Source organism: Ascaphus truei, chromosome 3 (genome assembly GCF_040206685.1).
Source record: "Ascaphus truei isolate aAscTru1 chromosome 3, aAscTru1.hap1, whole genome shotgun sequence".
NCBI classification, from domain to species: domain Eukaryota; kingdom Metazoa; phylum Chordata; class Amphibia; order Anura; family Ascaphidae; genus Ascaphus; species Ascaphus truei.
In genome coordinates, this window is record NC_134485.1 from 278,380,004 (window position 1) to 278,399,527 (window position 19,524).

The following is a 19,524-nucleotide window of genomic DNA, read 5'->3' on the forward strand; positions in this document are numbered from 1 at the left end:
GTTGGGCAGTGGACGGGCCCGCAATGCTCGGTGACACCGATCCATGACTAACTCGGCCTCAGTTTTCCCTGGCATGATAGATGTCATCCATCTGTTGATTAGCCGATCCGGGTCCAGTATTTCCTCTGGTATTCCCCTGACCCGTAAGTTATTTCTTCTGTCCCGGTTCTCGCTATCTTCGTGGCGCTCCTCCAGCTCTGCCACCCTCCTCTCCAGCCTAGCGATCTGGGATCCCGTCTCCCTCTGGCATTTGGGGGTCTCCTCCATTTTCTCCTCCAGTGCATTCGTGCGGTTGCCGATGCTAAGAATATCTTTCCGCAGATGTTCTACCTCCCCCCGGAAGAAAGTCTTTAGATCGGAGAGAAGATGCGCAATCTCTCGCTTGAATGACCCTGTCAGCTCCTCCGTGGCCATCTCCAGCTCCGGTGCGGAGTCTGAGTCTGTTGCCGCCATGCTTTCAGTCTCCCTGGGCTTTGTTGCTCCGGTAAAGTAGGTGCGGACATCCACCTTCTGCTTGGACTTCTTGCGGGTCGCCGCCATCCCTGTATGACCAGTGAGACTAGCTAGGCCGGGGGCAATATTTTATTTTGGGTTATGTAAGTTTTTATGGTGTTATTGTGCTAAATTTCGCCGGCGGGTAGCGAAGCACTCAAATCAAGCCTCCATCTCCGAACCCGTCGCGCATGCGCCTCAATAAATCACTTTTATTACTCATACTGGTATGTAGCCCCCACTTTTTATACGGCTGTGCTCTGCCACTGGACCCCACGGGACTGCTTTTTCTACTAATAATTTTATTTCCCATTAGGTATTCCTGAATATTATCCCGTATTAAACCTTCAAGTAGTTTCCCTACTATTGAAGTCAGGCTTACAGGTCTGTAATTTCCCGGTTGTGATCTAGCTCCCTTTTTAAATATAGGCACCACATCTGCTTTACGCCAATCTTGTGGTACTAAGCCTGTGGAAATGGAGTCCTTGAATATTAAATATACTGGTTTGGCTATTACTGAGCTTAACTCCTTGAGAACTCTTGGATGTATGCCACCGGGGCCAGGTTCCTTATTTACTTTAATTTTTTCAAGTCGCTTATGAACTTCTTCCTCAGTTAACTAATTGTTCATTAATATGGAGGTTGTGGCTTCCTCCTGCAGCACTACTATTGAACTTGATTCTTCCCTGGTAAACACAGAGGCAAAGAATTTGTTTAATACCTCAGCTTTTTCCTTATCTCCAATAATCTGCCTACCCATCTCACACTGAAAGGGTCCTATATTTTCTTTTCTCATTTTTTGTGTTATTAAGGTACTTAAAGAACTTTTTAGGGTTGACCTTACTTTCTATTGCAATCCTTTTTTCATTATCCATTTTTGCTAATTTGATTGCCCTTTTGCAATTTTTGTTACATTCCTTATAATTCTGATACAATGTCTCTGTCCCTTCTGACTTAAAGTATCTAAACGCCTTCCTCTTCTTGTTCATTTCCTCCCCTACCTGTTTATTTAGCCACCTTGGTTTTGACTTATTTCTTTTATACTTATTACCCAAGGGTATACACTGATAAGTGTGCTTTTCTAACAATGTTTTATAGACTGCCCATTTATCTTCTACATTTTTCCCTGCAAAAACATCATCCCATTGTATTACTACTATATTACAACAGTTTATTAAAATCTGCCTTTATAAAGTTTAAGGTCTTTGTTGAAATCTATTTTTTGATAATTTATTTAAAATTAGACCATATTATGATCACTGTTACCCAAATGTTCCAGGACTTGAATATTTGTTATTACGTCTACATTTTTTGATATGACCAAATCCAGTATTGTCCCTCTCCTGGTTAGTTCCTCAATAATTTGGGTCATATAATTGTCTTTAAGCACCCCCAAAAACCTGTTTCCTTTTGTTGTAACGCTAATCTCATTGCCCCAGTCTATGTCTGGATAATTAAAATCCCCCATTATGCAAACATGACCGAGTTTTGATGCCTTTTCTATTTGCAAAAGTATTTTAGCTTCCTCAATCTCACAGATATTTGGTGGTTTATACTGCTGCGGCCAAGTTTATTCGAGCATTTGCCCGTTCTTGGCCGCAGCAGTAGCCTGGCGCGCGCCCGAGGGTGACGGGCGCGCGCCGAAGCAGCGGAAGAGCGCCCTCCGATCGGGGCGCTCTCCCTACTGCTGCCGGGTCCGCCGGGTCCCCCGGAACCCCCTGCCGCCGTCCCGCGATCGCGGGACACCAGGGCTCCCTCGGGGAGCCCTGGACGCGCGTGCAGGGGGCGCAGGCTCCCGAAGACGCGTGACCGCGCGTCTATGACGCGCGGCACGCCGAGGGGTGGCCACTAGCAAGCCGGGAAATCTCCCGGCTTGCGGTACCGGCCACACTTTAATAAAGTGTGTCGGTAGTGTAGCATATTCCCACAAACATTTTCTTAATACATTTACCTCCACTGCTAATTTCTATCCACAAAGTCTCTACATTTTCATAATTCCCTTCATAAACATCATCCCTTATAATAGGTTTTAGATCCGTTTTAACATATAAACATACTCCACCTCCCCTTCTATTTGTTCGATCCTTCCGAAAGGGGAAAAACCCTCTAAATTAACTGTCCAGTCATGAGTTTCATCCCACCATGTTCTGTAATGCCTATGATATCATACTGCTCCCTTGCAGCTATTAATTCAAGCTCCCCCATTTTATCTGTTAGGCTTCTTGCATTAGCAAGCTTGCATTTAAGTTTTTTTTCAGCCTGTACTTTTTTTTCAGCCTGTATCTTATCTGCTCCTTCCTTTCTGCGCCCACTTAGTTTAGTCTTTAGAAGTTTTCTAGTATTATCTGTATTTACTATGGGTGTCTCACTGCTTGTCAAACTCGCACTTGCCCCCATTCTACCTTCATACCACCTTGTATCCTCCTCTATTCCATTTAGTTCATTCTTTTTCATTCCCCTCCCCCCTCCATCCTAGTTTAAAATCTCCTCCAACCTTTTTAGCATTCTCCCCCCTAGCACAGAAGATCCCTCTTCATTGAGGTGCAATCCGTCCCTAGAATATAAATGGCACCTCTCAGAAAAGGAGTCCCAGTGCTCTAAAAACCCAAACCCCTCCTTCCTGCACCACTTTCTTAGCCATGCATTAACCTCCCTGATATCTGACTGTCTCCCTGCGGTATCGCATGGCACTGGTAGTATTTCAGAAAATACTAACTTGGAGGTCCTTGCCTTAAGCTTTTGGCTTAGATCCCTGTAATCATTTTTTAGGACCCTCCATCTTTCTCTAACTTTGTCATTGGTGCCAACGTGTACCAAGACCGCCGGGTCAATCCCAGCCCCCCACCAACAATCTGTCTACCTGATTCGCAATGTGCCAAACCCAAGCACCCGGGAGACAAGAAACTGTTCGGTTCATGTGGTCATGTCAACAGATTGCACTATCTACCTTCCTAATAATGAAGTCCCCTACATCCACAATCTTTCTTTGTATCTGAGCATCCTGAGTCCCCACTGTGCTGGAGGAACTATTCCCCTGGCTGTTAGAGGAATTAGTCTCCCCCAGCCTTGCTATTTCTGCCCCGACATTCCCAATATCTTCACTCAGCATGGCAAATTTATTGGGATGTGTTAGCTCAGAAACAACCTGCCTCTCCCTATTGCCCCTGCTTCCCCTTCTAACTGTCACCCAGCTACCTACCTGCTCCTCACTAAAGGCAACCAAGCTACCTACCTGCTCCTCACTAACAGCACCACCATCTGCACCACTAGTCGAAGCAAGGGCCTGCTCAGTGAGCTCTAATTCCCTTTCAAGATTGCCAATGTCCCTCAATATTGCAAGTTGCCTCTTCAGATCAGCAATCTCTGATTCTAAAGAGACCACCCACTCACACCTCTCACAGCGGTATGCTCCTTGGAACAGCTGCTCCAAGTGCACATACATGTGGCAAGATGTGCATTGAGTGGCATTTTCAATCCTGCTCATTCTAGCAACGATGAAGTTTAGAAGTACTAACAGTAAACTGTACTTCAATATACTATACCCTGTTTAACCGCTTCCTTGTTCAGACTGCTTCTGGTTCTAACTGCACACACTTTAAACAACCAGCACATCAAATCAACCACACAGATCAGTCAGTACACGCAACATAATTGTAAAAGGTTTTAGTCTTGATACACTACAATGCTTATTATACTGAATCATATGCTAAGATATAACCTGTTATATTAAAGTGGTAAACTCTATAATCATCTGTAAAAATTACTTTTCAAAAGGATCTGAGCTAACTTTTTGTTTGTCGGATCTAACCTTGTTTCAGTGCTACAGTACCTCTTGGAGTTTAGCTACACAATTCAATCCAACAATTACTCCTATTACTAAAATATCCATAACAGAATAAGCATTATATTTAAAAAAAAATAGCATAGATTCTTGCCATGTATTAAACAGATTTGCTTTTAATTTTCAGCCAATATAAGAAAACATCCAAAAACATTACAAACATACTTATTTACACTACCTTGACTAAACTTTAACAAAATGTAAAAAAAATGATTAATGTTAAATGAGAATTTTGGCACCAGCTACACTTAATTTTTAATTTAATTTTTTTTAACTGTATAAATTATCTTTATAAAAACAATAGCATTTAAAATCACATATTTAACTCTATATTCAAACTATTTAACAATGTATTTAAGTAAACACATGGGTACATGTTAAGTGGTTTAACAGTTTTAATGTTTCAAATAAGTGGGCTACTCTAATTTTATATTTAAAAAACAATGGGAAGATTACAGTTTAAACATCCATTAAACACATTAAAAGTTATGTAAGGGAACCTCACATATGATTAAGACTTGTGAAGATAGACTTATGGGTCTCCTAAATGCAACTCTGCCCCCTTGTGCCTTATCATCAAATGACTAAGGATTTTGCTAATAGGTCTATAGTATTTTCAATTGAGGATATTTGTGCAGTTAAATATTGTGAACTCATGAACTTGACATAATATTGTAATTTATTAGATATCAGTATCTGTGATATGACATTTTAACACCTATCAAACATGCATTTGATTTGCAGATATTCTTTCTCTCAAAGATTGTGTATACTGTACTGTATGTATCTTTTATTCAATTTGACAAAATGTAAAAAAAAAAAGGGAAGAAAAAATATTTTTGCTGAAGACAAAGCTATTCTTTAATGACTTACTGTATGGGTCATATTTACTGGCCAGCGCTATTGCATAAGACACCTTCCAGCATCAGAAAACACTTTGTACCACAGTTACTAAGCAGTGCTGTGCTAAAAGACACTACCTTGCACTGGAACACACATGCCATCTAATTTAAGTGATTGAGATGTAAGGTGTCTTGCAGTCCGAAATAATATGTTTTATGGCAAAATTCTACTTAGTAAATATGGGTCTATATGGCCCAATGTCTTAAATAGGCTGTAAGGTGTCTTCAAGTGCCACTTTGTAAATACAGTATGGCCCTATATATTTTAGTTTGATAGCTACTTGTAAGACCAAAATTATGTTACGGAACATAGCTGGACTGAATAAGAAAGCCTCTATGTACCACATTCTTTTTTTTTAATGCTACTAAATTCAAATAACCAAAATGTCAGGCCAAGATGTATCTAACAGTTAAATAGAAACATGCATTTTAATAACACACTTGGATGAAGGTTACTGAGAAACAGAAAGTTACTTTAAGTAAATTAAATCAGTTATCTTGTATTTCACATAAGATGTCTTTTGGGGTTAGATTTTGACAACCACTATAAAATGTAACCTTGAACAAAGACAATGTGGCAGCATGCTCAGATCTCATGTTATGAATGTGGGCATATGAATATATAAATTCCAGTAATGCAGACCATGAAGGAAATGAAAGATAATCAATGTTAAAAAAAAGTCCCATCTTCTGGTCTGTCATAGCGAGTGCAAGAAAATAAAACCTTTTTAAAAAGACAAAATCTATAAATGAATTGATTGTCTGTGGGTACACTATTTCCACTAGCTAGATAAAGATATAATATTGACTTAAATGTTTCCCAATTGGTCCCAAAACATTACACTAAGCTATAATTATTCAAGACCCAAATCCCAGTTCCTAGCATATGGGGCAACAGACGGTAAAATACGATCTGAAAATGTTGAATAGATCGTTTTATAATACTGTGGAAAAAAGTGTTATCTAAAGTGGCGCTTAAATCAATAAGTGAATTCCTTAAATAATAAAGTGTAACTATAATGTGACATTCAGTGAAAATGCAAATACATCTTGCATAGAAAATATATATTATTTGTGCCTTGCTATCTTAAGTGTGATATAAAAAAAACATGATTTGCAGCTCAAACCTTTAAAGTGGATTGCTTTAAGAGACATTATGTGTGCGCTTGCTCACGTTTCCACACCTCCCCTACTCTCTCAGCCGCCCGTTTCTCCAGCTGCAGCAGCTGCTGGATCCCCACAGAGTTGCTCATCAAGTCCGATCCACCTGGCAGTGGTATCACGTGACCCTCCGTATAGTGCGGCGTGTCACCCAGTGAGAGACCACGCCCACTGCCTGGGTCTGCTGACCGGAGACCGCATCCGGCTACGACCACCGTTGCGCTCAGAGAGACCTGCTGACAGTTGCATGCTGTCACATATCCACACCCCTTTATCAATCCTTTCTTAGATGTCCAGGTTTTTTATGGGGGGCCCAGATACTGTATATGTAAAGAAAAGAAACACACAAACATAGTGCAATATGTGTGCATGTTATGTTAATTTGTTTTTTCACACATAATGTAATTTACATTGACTGTTTGGCCCATGTCCGTACCTTGTAGAGCATTCTGTGCCGGAGGCATTGGATGATAGACTGACTTGCCAACAGTCATTCAAGGTTCAAACTTGGTTTAACCCATTTAAATTGTGATATTGCCACTAAGGGGTGATCAATTTCAGTTGTCAAGGGCTACAAACAAAGCTTGTTTTCAATATATCTCGGACTTTGGACTGTGGAAACCCATAGCAGAGGCTGAGTATAGTATATGTAGAAAGATGGACCCTTTTAATGTAGCTGTTGCTACCATGCATTTGGATTAAAGCATTTTTATTTTTCACGGATCTGCCTCCAGTCCTATTTTTTTGCAGTGCTCCACCATCTTTCTACATATACTATACCTACAAAACGGAACGGATGCACGCTGTCATGGAGCAGAAGGGGTTAATATGTGAGTGACCTACTATATTTATGGTTATTGTGACTATAGGGTATGTGCAGGGCTCCAGCCTATGATACAGGATATGTTTTACCCACATAGTGATTGCACTGTGAGTCTCTTTATATAGGGGCTTCCATGTGGTTTCACTTGTAAAGTGGTTATTATTGCTCTGTCCTTGTTAGGCTTCATATGGTGAGCCATATACCCTGTCACACATCCACACATTTAATATACAATTAATATACCCCGGTCTCCTAAGCATTATGGCCAACATTGCACAATCCTGGATTTAGAAGCACCATCAAGAGATTCATTTCTCACCCTTTGCCAGAGGCTGAGTATGACTTGGTGTGTTACTTACAGTATATGTTGCATTCTTTCACAAAATGGGTTAATGTTATGTATGATGCTAGACCATAGCAGACAACAAAAGGCAACAAGGAAAAAGACAGAATGTAAGTACATTTCCAGAGAGGCCAAATGTATCTCTCAACTGTCCCTCCTTGGGTTTCAAATACATGATGTAGGTAGTAGCTGTAGACACTGGATACAAAAGAAAGATGAATCCCACTTACTGTATACATATTGTCCCAAAGGAATGCAGAAGATAAAAAAATGTATGGAATGTTGATAAAAGAAGATAAAGCCAGGTTGGGAATAGGATATGCAAGAAAGAAGTGAGAATGAAGTAGATATAGTAGGAATAATGTTTCTCAAGTATATATACAATACAATAATAGGAAAGTACTTGGGCGCTCCAATGTGACTCACAATAATATATAGCGTGTTTAATTACCCAAACGCACATAGTAAGGCCGAAAATGAAAAACAATACTGGCCCAAAAATGAATGCGGCAGCTCAACCCAGAGAGGCTCATCCCATGGTCCTCAAATGGTATATAGAAAAGAATAGAGGAGCACAAGGATGATATGAAACAAAAATACAACACTTATTAGTATAGACTAGTAACAACCCAAAACAGCTAGATAGCTATGGTTGAACATGCAATCTGCAAGCACTAGCGTGGGGATGTACAGAGGTGAATTCAAAACACACAGTACGACATGCCCCAGTGGACTGTGACACCAATACTGTGATGAAATAAGTATAAACTCACACGGCAATGTGTGAGTCTGTTCTAAAAGAGGTATCTTTAACACAGGATCTGACAGTCACGTCCCTCTCTGAAGTTGGACCCTCGTGGTAAGACAGGTGCCCATATGAATGGAAGATATCCAAATGATGTGGTTAAAACATGGAATTTATTGCTTTCAAAATGAGTGCTACAATGAACTCACATAAAAGAAACGTTGGTGCTCCTCTCTGCTCCTTTCTGCTCCCTTGTTTTAAGCACATCATTTGGATATCTTCCATTCATATGCCCACCTGTCTTACCACGAGGGTCCAACTTCAGAGAGGGACCTGACTGTCAGATCCCGTGTTTAAGATACCTCTATAAGAACAAACTCACACATGGCCGTGTGAGTTTAAACTTATTTCATCACAGTGTTGGTGTCACAGTCCACTGGGGCATATATACAATACTACTAGTGCTTTGGGAGAGATTATGGGGCCTATTCTATAAGCCTCGATATGTCACTAATCGAGGCCTTTTTGGCCAAAATGCCTACTGCTATTCAGTAAGCCTGAACCATGTCATATGTTCCATTCTTAAAAGGATGTGACATCATTTGGTATTGGAACCAATGGGATTGGCTGCAATCCTATTGACTGTAATAACCTTTGATATCAGTCATGTGGTTTTAAGAATGTGATGTACCTCTCTTGGAGATGATGTTACATCCTTAAAAAAAAAAGTGTGTCACATAATACAGTGTCCAATCGTATTGGAGCTATACCATCTGACCTTAAAATGTGATGTCACAGGCCATATATAAGGCCTGTACGTCTAATTTTAGCAGAAGATCTCGACGAGGCAACATCCGTTTGGATTGATCATGGGGTTGGATTGAGAGAAGAAGATACGAGAAAGAACAAAATAATTACAGAAGAAGAAGGAAGAAGGTGAAAGAAGATTAAAGAAAGAAGATTTTTTTTACCTGATCCTGATCTTCAAGGTGAGGAAGTTGGATTGCGGGTGATGACGTCGCGGGTCAAGAGCTGGGATTCGGAGGGTGAAGACTTATAAAGGTAAGATAAAAATGTAATGCATGTAATTGTCTTTTTTCAGGATTTTTTAATTGTATTTATTTATTTTTATGTTTTTGCTTGCCCATTGACTGATAATGTATTACTCTGTGCCCTACAGATTAATACAGTGACAGGCAAATTATTTTTTGGCAAATACTTGTTTTCAATTGATTGTTATTTTTTCTATTTCTATTTTTCTATTTCTGTTTATTGTTTGGATTAAATTGTTTGGAATTTGGATGGCTTGTTTTTAGTACATTTTAGGATTGGTTAGCATTTTAAATTAATTAATTATTTGGTTGGAAAGAGATTTAAATTTAAAAAAAAAATTGGCAGTGTGCTTTAATTTATTTAATTCATTGGTTGGCTAGTGGTTTTATTTCTTTAATAGTTTGCTTGGATAGATTTTTATTTAATGGTATTGTTATGTTTTGGAATAACATAATTTTAATTATTTTGCTGAAACATACATTTTAGGGATGAGTACTATTAGGCTTTTTAGTTCTTTTATTGTTGGGGTGTTTAGGTGCTTGTGTATTTATTTTATTCTTATGTATTTTGGGACTTAATGATTTGTATTAGGTTGACCATTGACTGCTATAGTGGCTTATCATGCACATATTATATTGGCAACGGAGGACATGGTCCTGGAGTTTGCTGACGAGGATGCCCTTCATGATGGCAGGGGAAGTAGAAAGTGTTATTTACTTTATTTATGCTGACTGGCTAGTTTTTGATTTTATAATGGACAAATGAGCTATTATCCATACCTGAATAAAAGTTATTTTGCCCATTAATGTACTGTGTGTTGTCGGGGGTTGTTGAGGGCAGAGGAGTTGGGTTCTAGGGTTATTGTGTTTATTTCTGTTTCTTGGGGGTAGAGGGATTGGGTGAAGGGGGTAGTAGCCCTAAGGGTAGATGTTTAGGTCTTCTGGGGATAGCGTGACTGGTTAACCCCTTCATTAACATAGCGGTTCGCACCACTATGGTAGTGAAGGGGTTTACTCCTCCTGCAACCTTCCAGGCAGGCCTAGGCCTTCTACCCACCCTGGGACTGCTACCCCCTTCATCCACGTCCTCTGCCCCAAGAAAAAGGCTATTGAGTTTTAAATTCTTCATTGCCATAGCAGCTAGCAGCAAAGGTAATTAAGCTATTTTAATATACATTTTAATACTAGTGTAGATGAGCAGGGTGTCTCTGGAGAAGAACCACGTTGATTTGAGGTCCGGGGACCCCCTGCTTCCCGAGATGCAGGCCCCATTATGGGGTGCCGGTATCTCCTATGCTTTTAAATCCCACGGTCACGTGACGCAAGACATTTAAATGCATAGGAGATAGCAGCACCCCGCAATGGGGTCTGTATCTAAGGATGCAGTGGGTCCCTGGACCTGAAATCAACACGGTTCTGCTCCGGAGACCCCCTGCTCATCTACACTAGTATTACAATTTATATTAAAATCTTGCGATCGCTGGCAAGATATGCGCCATCCAGATCGCTGCAGGTCGGGGGGTGAGCCCTTTAGAGACAGGCTAACATCACGTCACTGGCTACTCACCAGTTTTGGGCATTTTGCTATTGCAGGTATTCGAGGCTTTCTGAATCCTGTGATAGCAACGCTCAAAAAATTGGCTTTCCTTCAATATATAACTAAACAAAATCATTTTTGTGTTAATTAAAGCTGTAATAATTTTTTTAAAGGTTAATTGGATACATTTTAAAATTATATTTTCTGCAAACCAAAGTTTGCCAACAAAACTTTTCCTCCTGTGTTTATGATCAAAATAATTAATACCAATTTTGAAGATTACTGGACAGTTATAATTTTCTTGTCTGCCCATAATGTTGTCAAACATTTACAGAGTCTAGAACAAAAGCATATCATTTAAGTGATACACTTTTTGAATGACCTGACATTTAAAGTGGCTTCTATAACAAAGAGTTAGACTATTTGACACTGTAGCTTATTGTGTATGCATTGCTAAACTGCCATAATGGGGGTCATCCCTCAAAATTTTAGGAAAGAAAATTTCACCAGGAAGTTAAAATGTGGAATTAAATACACATGGAGACTGTGATGGCAGATACAATAGACATTTTCCAAAAAGATTAGCCATATTTTTAGAACATAAAGGTATACAGGAATATACTGTACAAAATAAGTAAACGTGGGAGGATGTTGATCCTGGGAGAAATCTGATTGTCAATATTTGGAGTCAGAAATTAATTTATTTTTCCCATTATTAAACATCATTGGATGATGTTTCACTGGGTTTTTTTTGTTGTCTTCCTCTGGATCAATATACTGTAGATACAAATATAAGATAAGTATTTACTATGTAACTATATAACAATGTCAAAAATTATTACATTTCAGGCCCATATTGCATTTGCAATATCTCAGTTTAATGAATAGCCCCTTAGAATAATAAATTATGAGCAAGTGCTTACATATTAATATTATTTTCAAAGGCAATAATTACTTAGGATTAACATTTTAAGTATGTTACTATCATACCTGTATTATTCACTTAATCTTCATCTCCTATTTCCCTTTAGGTTATGAACACTAGAAAGTTAACAGTACTATCTCTTTATGACTTAAAAACCTCAGGTAAGCCAAAAATGCGTTATTTCCATTTAAAAAAATTGTATTATTTAATGGTGCAATAAATAAACGTTACACCGCTACAAATAATGCATTTTTATATCGCAACAAATAAAAATATTGGGACCAGCGTCAAAATAACAAAATACCGCAGTTTTGGTAATGTTGATGCCATAAATCAAGTCCGATATTTATCCCCATAGTAATACCAATAAATTCCGCATTTTTTTATCACCTACTCTAGGCTGGCATTAGGCCTGTCTTGCCCATGTATATAATGACCAATATATTGCCAAATAATTTCAAGATATTTTAAACCAGCTTCGAATAGGTGATGAAAATAAAACACATTACAGTAGATATTAACCCCTTAGCATCACAAGTGGTGGGTTTCCAATACTAGCTGACAACAAAGAGCCACAAAGGGGTTAATATTAACATTAAACTACACTACCTACCCCCCTCGGCTACCTCAATGGCTATGCAATGCTTTACTAATGGCTAAAGCAAAAAAAAGTGGTTAACCCCTGCCATCTCCCCCCTGAGGCCTAACCACCATCATTGAGGCAATGGGTCCCATGCCCCCACCCCCCCACCACCATCCCCCCCCCTCACAATTCCCTTCCAACAAACATATCCCCCCTCTAGACTAAGGGCCAATAGCCCTATTGGCCAAATCTGTATTCTTCGCCACAGGATGAGGCCCCATTTATGATTTACGGTCTTCTACGTGAGCCCAGGCATATTATAAGGTCCTGGGCCCTGTGATTCCTTCTCTTTAAGAAAACATCACAGATTTTGACAACCAATTCGTGATGTCTTCTTAATGAGATGGAATCCCAATTTTTGCATCTATGTTATTCTACAGACGACAGAGAAGCCCAATGCTACATCCAACATGACAGAAATACACAGTAAAATACTTACATATTCTCTTGAAAAAGGGTAATTTAGTTTAACCCTTTGGCCAAAGCGTTGTAAGCTTGCGAGCCACGACAAGGCAGACACCCGTTCGCAAGTCCTAACACTACCAGATAAAATACTAATATACCTCTATTAGGATTAAAATTCTCATTTACCTCTATTAGGAGGGAGAAAGACCACATTGGATATTGATCCAATGGGGGGGGGGGGTTGCAGAGGAACTATTGTCAGAATGTGCCTAGGAGGTTGGGGTCCAGAGTTGTTGGATCCCCCATAAATGTACCTGGGAATCATGCCTGATTCTCAGTTACATGTAGGCAAATTGTCCCGGCAATACGTCCCCTTGAAAAGGCAAGCATGACTCACCACTAGGGTACCCTGCTTCAGCATGGCCCAGAAAGGTGAATGGGCACAGGGATAAACATCTATTCCTATAGCTGAAGGAATCCTAGGTGCCCAGGTAACCCAGAACCAGTATAGCGTTTGTGGTTGCCCCAACCGTATATAAGGTTATGGGGGGGACTCTTAAGAGTCCACACGGAGTGTAAGAAAAAGTGTCTAGAGAATAAAGGAGATAGAAAATAAAGTTCAACTTTTTTCTATTCAATCCCCTATACCCAAAGACTCAGGGAAATGTATAAAATTATACTTTATTAATGTACTGTAATGTAATTGTCACGGGAGACCAAGTCTTATCATCACATTAATACCGGGATTCTAGATTGAGCACAACAAGGAGGGCAAAATAAATTGTAATGTATTACCTTTTAAGACAAACACACAATTCTTCACAATAACACTTAATAAACACTTACTGGGATGGGTGAAACTAAATAAAATGTCCACGGAACGAATGACTTGAAAACAAAGTCTCTGGGCACCCCTGCATGCATGCAAGTGGGTGCCCGATTTGAGCCATGCGACAATCCTTGGCTAGGGGCACAAGTTGCAACCCCTGTATCTCCGCCGAAAGGAATCTTTTCATTCGGTCCTTACAGGATTCGTTCGGGAATCCTTAGCTCAAACGTATTCCGGAAGAGGGGCACGATCCTTGGTTACGATGTTGTTAACCCCTCACACTCCGGAACTGCTGACGCTGTAACTTGGACGAGTCTTAGATGGAACTCAGATGGATCTAACTAGGACTGTGCTGCAGGCATTTTTATAGGGTTAAGGGTCCTATCTCTCACATACCCAGCCAATCCTCCCTTGGAAACAACTTTTCCCACCTATCCCAGACTTGCCAGTAGCTCACAAAAAGGGCAGAAGTTGCTTCCCGATTTGCTCAGAGCATGTGCTAACTTGACACCTAAGCTGCTTAGCATATCAGGCCCAACCCCATACCTGGCGACAGTAAATCTGGGGTTTGGCTACCCAATGTTGATAGCCCATACTTCGCACCGATATCTGGTACTTTGCAATAATCTGGCCGCAATGACACCTAGGGTCTCTGAGGCTTTTAAACTCTGGACTTCTTTAGACATTGGGGCACCAATTCAGCAGGGTGTGCATTGAAGTATGGAGATGAAAAATTCCTCAGCTCATCCACCCTTAACACATTGACATGCTAATAGATTTATTGCTGGATTGGCAGGAAAGGGTTCCTGCCTTTACATTTTAAAACATACCTGAAACACATTTTATTTTTATATGTACTTTCTGTACATGTGGGTGATATAAAAACAACATGTATGTGAATGTTACAGTCTCAACTATCTGTATTTCAAAAATTAGAGTGCTAGCTCCTTCCTAACAAAAGTTAGCTACTTAATTGAAGAAGCTCTGTGATGTGGTTTGCGGTTTGATCTATGGCATACAATATATAACTGCTTGCCAGAATCGGTAATTTTAGAAGCACTCCACCACTTGACCTTAATTGGCTAACGAGACCGCAGGATACATTGTTGCATTCTGCAACTTCAACTAGACCGCAAACCACTTATCCACTTGAGTTTGTGGTTAAGATTTCCCCGGAGGATTCTGCGGTTTAGGAAGTGATACAGAGCTTCAATGGAGCCACTTACCACAGACGCACTTATTCAATTAACGCTTGGCACAGCGCTGGAAGCTCCCCCTTGTGTTGCAAATACAGTTTGCACATTCAACATACATGCATAGGACTGCAGCTAGTTTCTAAGCTGCAAAACAGGGACTTTACAGATGATGTATAGGGGAAATATGACATTGTGGTGACGAACAATTAACCCCTTCATCCCCAACAAGGTTTAGTGGTAACCAGTCGGGCATAAGACCTTTTTTTGGCCTGGTTAACTCCTTCACTGCTACAGTAATGTGCTTTTACATTCGGAACCCATGTCCAGCAAGCTGCCCAGGCTAACCCATAGGCACCAGTAAGTCTGCTGGACATTGGAGTTCAAAGAAACCAGAGGATGCCAGAGGTGAGAAAAGCATTTGGTTGAAGGGCTGAGTACCCATGTATGATGCCACTTGCTCTGCCAGACCTAGAGGAGCCTGTCCCAGCAGGTGGCATTGAGATACAGATGCAGCGGCCGTTTTTCGAACAAATCAAGGCACCATTTTCGTGTGCGCTGCTGTACTCCACATGGCATTAACACCGCCAATCGACCCAGACACATGTGTTTATTGCGGTTGCTTTGTTTGAATTTCATGGATTGTCTCTGCAATTAAATGAAATGAAATGAATGAATTGTAATGTGTAATTTCAGGTGTTTAAAAACCAGAACACTAAAATGCAATTTGCTGCACTCGCCTCTTAAGGTGGTATGGTTGGAAGAAATCCCGCGCCATGACATGGGTATTCCGAGGTATACACCGTGTGAATTGTTTCAATAACAATTCTCTCTTAGGAGAGAAGAGAGCGGTGGCGTGTGGAACTTCACGCCGATTGGGGAACCAGGATATTCTGGGCTAAGTCCCGGTTAAACTCTTATTTAGAGTTCCCTGCACCTAGGAAAGTCTAGTTTTCATCCCCACACCCCCAGTAAGTGTGTCTTTATGTCTGTATTTTGTGTTCCACTGTTTGTAAACAAATTTATGCAAATAAACTCCAATTTATTTCAGGGGGCTAGCCAGGAAAATAGTTGCTGGATTTGAAATTCATAGGCACGATTTCCATTTGCAAGTTTTGAAATTTCCCCTCCTATCCTTGAATGCGCATCCCCAATCCGTGCTCTAATTGGCTGCCAGCCCCCTCAATGTATTAGATAGGCAGAAAGCCCTATATAATGGTAAGCAGTGTAGCAGATAACTCTTCTTTGTTGGAGATTTGAAGAGACAAGCAGCTGTTGGCGGGTTTCTCAAAGGTGCTTGTGGGTGAAAGAGCTATCAAACTGGCATAGAAGCTACAGTATCAAACCACCTTTTACTGAAGCATGTGCCCTGCAACTAGGAAAGGGCTAGATCTCAACCCCCCAGACCCTAGTAAGTGTGTATATTTTCTGTATTTTATATTTCTATGTGTTTCCAAGGTCTTATCCAACGAAACCTAATTTTATTTCACTGCCTTGTTTTGCCATGTGAATGATCCCTTAAATATAAATGTATTGAAAGACCTGTTCTACAGTGACAGTCAGACTTACCCAATTTGTATTTTACTATGTCCACCGCTCTTAAAGCTTTCACAGTCTATCTTGGCTGTGAGCCATATGACTGTGTAACATCTTAAGTGTCACATTTAAAGTGTCTGAAGAGTTAATTTTGGAGTTATCATCTCTGGCTGTTTTCTTTCTATATCTTTAATTATGGATGCATTCTGAATATCTGGACTAATATTCAGATTAATTTCTTCAAACAGGTACGTTTGTGCAAGCTGATTTCTTCTATCAATTGAAAGAGAACTTAAATCTAATTAACATCTACCTGGCATGAGCTCAATAGGCAGAACCCTCTCTTAATTGTTACTCTAGTGACTGTGTTTTAGAGTATTTAAGGCAGTCTATCTTGGCTGTGAGCCATATGGCTGTGTAACATCTTAAGTGTCACATTTAAAGTGACTGAAGAGTTAATTTTGGTGTTATCATCTCTGGATGTTTTCTTTCTATATCTTTAATCATACAGTAGATGCATTCTGAATATCAACTAATATTTTGATTCATTTCTAGAAACAGGTATGTTTGTGAAGCCGATTTCTTCTATCAATTGAAAGAGAACTTAAATCTAATTAACAACTATGTGGTATGTTTCTGTGAATTGATTAGGCAAACCCCTACCTTAATTGTTAGTCAAATGTATGTGATCAGAGTATTTAAGACAGTCTATCTTGGCTTTGAGCCAAATGGCTGTGTTCCATCTTAAGTGTCACATTTAAAGTGTCTGAAGAGTTCATTTTGGAGTTGTAATTGGAGGTGAAGATTAGAGGAAGATCTGGACTTTGCACAACAACAACAACTTTGCAACTGTGAGACTTGACTTGCTAAAATCTGTGATTATTTGTACTCTTTCTATCCTAAAATAACTGGAAAATCTCCCCTCCCGCATCTCACTACAGTATGCCCTCCCCATTGCTTTTTTTGATTCCCTGTTTCCTCACTCCTTTGTTAACATCTCTGTTCTCTCCAACTTCCCCACTCCCCACTGCACCATTATTTATACACCTCTCTCCCAACAACTTCTTTACCCCTCAATAAAAAGCACCCACACAAATCATCTATTCACACCCTCTATCTACTCCTTCCTTCTGCTGGGGATGTCCCCTAAGCCTGAACTTAGACATACACACCTGATCTCAGGTGTGTATCCCCGCCTCCCTGCAATCTCTTTCCCTGAAAATGGTGTTGACCTTCTTATGTAATACTGACTACCCTTAAAACTCGCCCCACAAATCAAGCATTCTAATAGCCTGCACTCCTGGCTAATGTCCCACAACCACAGTCACGCCTACCATCCATTGTGGCCAAGCACTGCACTCTACAGCACTTATTCCCTCACCTTCTGTCTCTGTAAGTCTCCTATCAGACCACTTAGATTGTAAATTCTTCAGGCAAGGATTTCCTTTCCTATTGTCTGACTTTGCTGCGCTTTTTGTATTATTATAATTCCCCTGTACTGTATTTTTTGTGAAGCGCTGAGTACACTTTTGGCACTATATAAATAAAGACATACAATACAATACATTGAACAGTATTGTTTTGTAAGAATTGCTTCAGCAGTATTACATGAAATGTAAAAAAGAAATGCATCTTTCCTAAATTCGGCATGGCAGTAATATTTGTTTTTAAAAGGCAAATTTTATTAATACATATATGTTCTTAAAAGTAGGCTTAACAAAGCCCATATCATTGTTGTGTTAATATATCTCTAAAGTTATACAACTTTGGGGCAGATTCACAAAGCCCCAATGCATGGTATCTCACTTGGATCCGGCATTAAATACCATTGACATCTGTGCTTAGTCAATCTGCTACTTTGTAGGATCTTTACATACACTGGCGACCAACTTTATTCTTACTTGGCTAACTCTGCGAATTTCAGAGGACCCCGGTGATGTGCGGTTTTGTGTCGTTTTCTCCCGGGGTATATAGCGTTATTTTCGCGGCTGTGATTTAAGCATTTTATTCCCGCTGGCTGCAATACTGCAATGCCGTGTAAAAACGCATGGGGGCGTTTGTGAGCTGTTGTCTCTGAAGTCTAATACCTTCGCGGTTCAACCTGCAGTACACATGCTGTGCGTGCGCGCGCAGTAATACTGTAGTAAAATTGCATATTTAATTTATTTTAAAGTACAGTACTGTACATGCTCGGACCCTGTGGGGGTGAAGTGAGGGGTTCCTAACATCTGGGGGAAAATGAATTTTAATTCTATGGTGAGTACTGTCTTGTTGCCGTATTATTTTGGTGGGGCTGGCTGGGTACTTCTTTAGGGGGCTGACCATTACTGTACATTAAAACTTTTCTTTTTTTTTCCTCAGAAAAGAAAACGGCTAATGGGGGGATTTCGATGGATAATATTGTACTGTATGCTGATGTTTTCCGGCCGTACAGTATACTGTGTAATAAACCCTGATTAAATAAAACTATGCATTTATTCTACATATTCAGTATCGTTTCATTATTTGTCTTCCACAGTATACTGACAGTGGTATACAGTGCCTAACATCTATGGGCAAAAATAATTTTATTCCTAGGTGCCCTAGAACAGAAGTTCCCACGCCAATTGCCCGTGAACTTGACCGCGGCCCTAAGTAGTTCCCACGCCAATTGCGCGAATATAATGTAAAATAACCCGTTCTGTGGGTCTGAGCGGGTTGACATTTACCTGGTCCCCATGCGGGAGGACCCTTGCCATAGTGGCAAAATATCAGCCTTCCAAGACCCCCGGAACCGGAGATACCAAAAGACAGTTTAAAAGCACATTAGCAAAGTGGCTTTTTTTCTGCCATGAAAGTCAATGGCAGAAACCTGAACTTTAACATCACCCTGACTCCGTTCTGTTGCCACGAGAGGGTCGCAATTTGCCATGCAATCCTGCCGCAACTAGGACTACATAGTGACCGAATATGGGCCCTCTAGCTCGAACCGAACCGGAGTTGTGGGTTCCAGGTTTCTGTTCATTCTGACTTAGCCGGTTCAAAGCTTTCTCCGCCATTGCGCTCAATGGTAGGACCCTCCTCACCGGCGTGACCCTTTCTCGCCGCCATTACTGCT

At 40.3% G+C, this 19,524-nt stretch overlaps 1 long non-coding RNA gene across 2 annotated transcripts in view; it reads left to right on the top strand.

Annotated features, from left to right (window-relative positions):
* The window catches only part of LOC142489686 (uncharacterized), a 53,612-nt gene extending 34,724 nt beyond the window's left edge, over positions 1-18,888 (top strand). The window contains exons 4-7 of one of the 2 annotated variants that reach the window (XR_012799912.1): positions 9,106-9,369; positions 11,928-11,982; positions 15,588-15,862; positions 16,983-18,888. This is a non-coding gene — a long non-coding RNA (uncharacterized LOC142489686). Of the gene's footprint in view, positions 1-9,105; positions 9,370-11,927; positions 11,983-15,587 lie in introns of both variants that reach the window. The other variant, XR_012799911.1, reaches the window with a different exon arrangement.
* Positions 18,889-19,524: the final 636 nt, after the last annotated feature.